A 6,632-nucleotide genomic window follows, 5' to 3' on the forward strand; every position below is an offset into this window, starting at 1 on the left:
CTTCTAATGGACGAGTTGGTGAATAGTGTTCGCAGTTTATTTTTCGCTGTTTTTTTCGTCACCTTTTTTTTTTCGGTCACCTCCCCCCGTCCCCACCCCACACACGCACTGCAGAAGGAAAAATCAGCTCTCAGGAAACATCGCTCCTCCCGATCTCCCGTCGAAAAGAAAAACGCAGGGACGAGTCGCTCCTGTCTCCTAGCCCCTCACGCGCTAGGGTTCCTCACGCCGCCGTCGTCGCCGCCGCCGCATGGGTGTTCGTCGACTGGCCCTGCCTCCGGCCGCCGCCACTGCAGCCGCCCACCTCCATCCTCTCCCCAACCTCGTCGGCCTCCAATCCACTCCACTCCTCCGCGGGCGCCACCAAACCGCAGCCGCCCTCTCCCCGCACCCGTACCCAAGGACTCAGCCGGCGGCCAGATCCGCCCCTCCCACTCACCCAACTCTCCCTCAGTCACCGCCATCTAGGCCTGCTGATTTCGGCGGCGCCTAGAACACTCCTCCTGTGCTTGCCTCGCCCCGCTGCGTGCCTGCGTCCACCCATCCAGCTGGATTCGCCGCTCCCCGGTGGCAAGGGCTTCGATCGCCTCCAACTCCAGCGGTTCATCTCCGACGCCTACCCAGCCCCCACGCGCAGCTCTGTCTCCTGGATGGACTTTCCCTGGTCGAGGACGACCGGTTCTTCCTCAACCTCCAAGGATGCGCGCAGAGGTGTGGAGCCTGGCCGGAGAGATGAGGAAGGGCACTCGGAGGCAGAGCACTGGGAGGGGATTGGAGGGGCCTAAGGTGGACGGGTGAGAGGGCCGAGTGCCTAGCGGCGTCAGAAACAACGACAGATATCTGGGGCGCCATCATCTGGATCATCGGGTACGTTTCCTCCTCCTCATTCTGCGATTTTGCCACCACCAACCTGGCTGTTGGTCTGATGTGTGTGATCTGCTGGTGCGTGCCGTGAACAGGCTGCCCATCTCGTGCATCTGCCCGTGCTGCCTGTGCGTGACGCTGCTGCTGGAGGCGGCGGTGGAGCTCGTCAAGGCGCCGCTCCACGTCATGACGTGGTTCACCTCCAAGATACCCTGCTGATTCCTCGGTGACCAGGGACCGCTCGCTCGCCCCCTCTCTCATGGCTTAGCCGGCGTTGCACATGCCCCCGCTGATTCTTGTTGTTCCCCCCCTCGAAACATATGTTCGCAGATTGATTGCTGTATATTCGTACCATGGCTGATGATTCCTTCTCCTTTTTCCCCTTTGGTTTGATCGTTCCTGTGATCCCTTCCAGGCGTCACACCACTGACGACCATGCCGCCAGCATGGATGGCATCCGTCTCTCGGCCATCGTTGCAGGTGCGGGCTTCTCGCTCAAATGTGATTAACGTGATGATTTCCATCTCCATGATTTAATGCCGCGTGCACCTAGCAATGTTAGCTCTTAGTTTCTCCTAATGCGTTACCTCCCAACTCACATAGCCGGGCAAGCCGCTAGATGCCTGACTTTCTGATCTTGACCCATATGCCTTTGGGGCGGTGCGCAATACACTACGGAGCATGTGGGGAAGAACTGCAGCATCTAGGAGTTGTTTCATTACTCATGGGGACGTGTATACATTTCAATTGGAAGTTCGACGGAGCAGGGTACCCTATGATGCAAGAGGATGACTGTAAAAACATTCTATATCAAATTAAGTGTAATCCTTTCCTTTGTTTGTACTGCAATGTGATTTGTATTATTGGTGTATGAACATGCAAATTGCTATACATTGTATTTGACCTGACATTATTTGTTTTCCAATTGCAGCTTTGGATCAGGACTAATCTATAGCCCAAGGAAGAACTTGAATTCCAAGGTGAGACGCACCATGTATGCTTCCTCCTCGAATTTATTTCTTGTTTTTTTCTTGGGGAATTTCAATGGGGCAGACACGATTAATAACTCTTATTCAAATGTGGACGTATGGTAGTTGATATGCTTGACGGCGCCGCTCTGCTGGTCGGGGTCTATAGTTATTTAACAGCTTATTATGAATCATTAGAACTATAGTATTTTACCTTGATGTTGTCGGTTCTACCTTCTATTAACTAGCCCAGAGGTAGATTTTGTGTCAGTATTATTTAGTTGTTGGTGTTCAGTATTTTGTTTGGTAGTGGCAGTGCAAAGTTCGTCATCTTTTTTGTTTGGCAGTACAAAATAGTGACATCTTGATGTTGATGCAAGATTGTTTTCAGCTAGACCTCTTTGATTTGTCATCATTATTCTAGGAATCGAAGATGATATTTTATACATTTCAATTGCATATGCAATGCATCAAATTTCATAGAAACTAGAGATAATTTGCCCCTATCGGTTTGTGTATTGTTTTTTCAGTTATAAGTTGGCTAGCCTATGTTGCAACAGAAAAAATGCTGACAAATACACTGATATCCAGGGGAAGGTAGGATCTTAACGGAATTATGTTCATATATAAAATGGACTATTCCCAGTAATACATTTAATAATTCCGCAGGAGTAGATATTGTGTGAAGGAAATAAGTTCCTAAGAAGGAAAGTAAATCCCCTTGTGTTATTCTCCTCAGGAAGATATAAGCTTAACTATGGCAATTTTTGCACACACCTGTCTGAACTTAGATACTGCAGAGAGCATGCAATCTGGTTCTCTTTTTTTAAAAAGTTAAAGCCATGTACTTGCTTATGAATGTTCCTGTTGTTTCAAACCCATAAACTTAATATTGTGCTTTCAGGTTTAGGATTCCCACTGAGTAAAAGTCAATCCTACTTAATGTTGCAATATATGTTCAACATTAAGGAAAATGCATTTTGTTTGATCTATGTATGCTGTTTGATTAGCACCTGAAATCTTGTTAAAGCATATCCATTTCCTTGCCATTTTTTCAGACTGTCGCTCACGTTTCACATTGCTTTCTTTAGTTAGCTCAAATAGGAAAAAATTCACATTCTAATATTACAATATATCTTAACTTCCTGTCACACATGGAAATCTTTCCTCCATAGATAACTTGGTTTGATGCAATACGTTCTTACACTAATCGTCTAATATATCTTGCTATGGATTGGAGAATGGCGAGCCCAGCAATACCAGAAACGCCATGGTGTTAGAGTATAAGCAGGGGCGTATAGGTGATGTAGGCATATGGATGTAGGATCACCGTCCACAGGTGACGTAGGTGGCGATGATGACCAACTTAGCCAGGTACTTGAGCAAACTTTCCCATAAACATGTACTCTCCCGACTTCAATCAATCCGACTCAGTCTTGAGAGAGTACACATAATGTAGGTCGGTTGTTGAGAGCAGCATGTTCGTACATGAGGAATTTGATTTATCGGCTTCAGGTTTTGTACGTACAGTATGTGCTAAGAATTTTTATGGGTAAGGTAATCAATCTTAGGAGAGAAAGGATTGTTGGCATTTTTATGGGTAATCAATCTTATGGGAAAGAACTGATTTTTGTCTCTACTGAACAGTAGCACTCTTAACCTATTTGAACAGAAAATTTCATGAACATAAAAGCAGTAGTGACTTGACCATGCAATAAGCTAAATTGTTATTATGGTTTTTGTTGTAACAAGTTGAAGTTATTCAAATGAAAAGTTGAAGTTTCTGTTAGCAGCATCAACTTCTTTTGAGATGTCAGAAAAAACTTCAGTTCAAGATGTAGGAACAATCAGCCAGCTTAACTGTCAGCCTAAAACTATTCTCTGTTGCAGTTCAGTTATGTCAAGCTATTATAATTCCCTCAGCATGTGCATTCAAGCATTCCACTAATTTGCACATTGAATTGCAAATGTAATTAAATGAGGTAGGGTATGGAGGGTGCTTGTCAGGGAGGCGTGCATCCGCTTCTTTGGGTGGGATGCCAACTATAGCAGCTTTGGGACGATGCCCTTGGTGGTGAGGTGTGCATGCACCGCTTGGTAATGAGTCGCCAACAACATTGGGCAGGGGCTTTAGGTTTGGCGTCTGCACTACACTGCCGCGGTGGTGACGATGTTGAGTGCCTCAATGGTGTGTGTGCGCGTGTGTGTGGATGACATTCCAGTTGAAAACGTACTAATTCATGATGTACCGGCTGAGATTATCTACACTCCAACTCAGGTCATCTTAAAAAAAGACTACATTCCCAAAGCCAATTATGTAGTAAAAAACACTCAGAAGCTTTTGATTTTGTTTACTCTGCTCTTCTTGCATAATTTAAGTTTTGGACCCAATTCCTGAGCAAAGAATGCTAGCTGCCAAATGGCTTTGAGAGATATGTAGTAGAGTATATTGATTGATGTTTTGAGAGAAGGAGGCTATATAATTTAATCACAATGGACAAGCTCATTTTACTTTTACTATGGCATATGCTTATGCTTGATTTTTTATTGCCAGATGAGAAAGCACGATAAGAATCTGGGTGATTTTTTGAAGGTTCATGTGTCAGACATGCCTCTTTTCAATTTTTCTGACAAAAAGTAAGCTACTTATTTGGATTTAATCTCAGAGATGTACCTTCTTATCAGTTTCTCCTCATGCTGCTACTTTATCAGTTCAATTTGAGAAGCACATTGTTTATGTGCCTATATATGGTATACTAATATGCACTTATGGAAGTCGGTTGCTATAGATAAATGGATCAAAAATGAAATACACACTACTGCTACCAGAGTACATTCCATCACAATGGACGTGCACCTATAGTCAAGAGTAGGCCGTTGTAGATAAAAGTGATACTGTAGGAGATAGCAAGTATGAGCATGATCTAACGATGGGCCAATGGTATTTTTCTGTGAGGGAGAAACACTTGTGAGAATAATGCATAGTATATTTTCCTCCCGTTGCAACGCACGGGCATATTTACTTCAGACGGTGATTATAAAGATGCAACCCCCGGATACCGGAGGAATGTCTTGTGTGCTATGGTCAAAAGCGGGTCCCAATGCAGACGGTGAGCGAGCGAGCGAGCGTCCGTTTCGTGTCCGTGTGGATGCAAACCAGACGCAAAATTGAGCCTGAAATGTGTCCATGCGGACACTAAGTGGACAGACTTTGCAAATGCGAGCGCGCGTTAGGCCATTGCATCTGCCTGTTTCGGTTGAAATGGTCAGAAGCGGATCATTTGGGGTCGTGCTTGGAGTTAATCTTAGCCACTCAAAGAAAAGAAGGAAGAGAAATCTAAAGATTTTTCTCAGTAGCCATCCGTTTTTTTAGTTGAGCCATCTGCTTATCTAACCCGTTCGATTGTTCCTATTTATGTGGACTAGATAGAATAAAACGCGACTATAACAAGTTTGGTTGTTGTGATGACATCTGGCGGTTCTTATCTCTAGCTAAGAGCATCTCCAATAAATGGTCCAAGTTTTGATGGTCCAAATCGGTGATGGTGCAAGTTTGGAGCACCAAAAAGTGCTTTTTACATCTCCAAAAAAGGCTCAACTCCAACAGATGATCCAAAACGGAGATGTAAAAAGAAAGAGCAACTCCAACAGATGGTCCAAAACGAAGATTAAAACGGTCAACTACTACTTCATCTCAACATAGTTCAAACATGAAATTCAACATAGTTTCATACACAAATTCAACTACTTACTTATTCGAACTACTAGATGAAACTACTCGTCGTCGGAGCTGCAGAACTGCTCCCAGAACTCGTCCTTGGTCGGGTCATCGCACCCCTCCTCCTCCTCGGTGTCACCCCAGTCCTCATCCGACGACTAGATAGGGATCACAGTCGAGGGGCCGGCCTCGTCCTCCTTCACTCCCTTCTTTTTTGCCTCGACGCCGCGCTTTCAGTAGTGCTCCAGCTCGGCCTAGACGTACTGCGCATGCTCTCGTGCAAACCAAGACATCGCCGCCTCGTCGCTCTCGCCGGGAGCGACAACAACCGCCGATCTCTTCTTCGCCTTTTTAGCCGGCATCTCCTCCATCCGGATGCCCTGCGGCACGAGCCACTTCGCCACCGCCTGAGACTCGACCTCGGGAAGTTTAGGTCCGTCTTCGACCGTCCGGCACGCCACATCACCACGTCATAGGCACGTGCGGCCTCATCGACGGTGGGATACGTGCCGAGCCACCAATGATGCCCGGCGTCGGAGAACTCCAGTCCGAAGTTCCTGGAGGGCTTCGCCCTCATGCCGAAGAAACTGGAATTGCCCTTCGGCGTCTTCTTCGGCGCCATTGGGGAGCGGGCGGCGGCCGAGCGGGGAGCGGGGCGGCGACGTGCAGCGCGGGGCAGAGGCGGACGGAGCGGGGCGGCGGACGGACCGGAGAGGAGGCGGACGGAGCGGGGCCGGGCGGAGGATGGACCAGAGGCGGAGGCGGCCGGAGAGGAGGCGGGCGGGGTCTGGGCGGAGCGAAGGCGAACGCGATGGGGCGGCATGGCGGCAGGCGGCGGCCCAGGCGGGGTGAAATCAGTGGCGGGGGTCTGGATCTACAGCGGGGCGAGGTCTTAGAAAGTTAACATGTAACTCTTGCAAACTATTTTAAAAGTTGCCACGGGCACTCTACTAGTTAGCAATTAAGAAAGAGAAATTGGTGTTCGGATCTGTTGCAGCCGTCCAACTAGTCGGAAGTTGGTCGCATCCTTTTTTAACAAAGTGAACAAAACATAGTCACAACTCACAGTAGAATTTATCTAC

General features: G+C 47.2%; 1 long non-coding RNA gene across 3 annotated transcripts; it reads left to right on the forward strand.

Moving 5' to 3' along the window:
* Positions 1 to 1,083: 1,083 nt before the first annotated feature.
* Positions 1,084 to 4,516, forward strand: LOC119307906. Of its 3 annotated transcripts, XR_005149617.1 has the most exons (3): positions 1,084 to 1,344; positions 1,468 to 1,685; positions 1,796 to 4,516. It is a non-coding gene; the product is annotated as an uncharacterized LOC119307906 (long non-coding RNA). The 3 variants fall into 3 exon arrangements; XR_005149616.1 differs by having other exon boundaries at positions 1,084 to 1,685; XR_005149615.1 differs by lacking the exon at positions 1,468 to 1,685.
* Positions 4,517 to 6,632: the final 2,116 nt, after the last annotated feature.

Source organism: Triticum dicoccoides, chromosome 5B (genome assembly GCF_002162155.2).
Source record: "Triticum dicoccoides isolate Atlit2015 ecotype Zavitan chromosome 5B, WEW_v2.0, whole genome shotgun sequence".
Classification (NCBI taxonomy): domain Eukaryota; kingdom Viridiplantae; phylum Streptophyta; class Magnoliopsida; order Poales; family Poaceae; genus Triticum; species Triticum dicoccoides.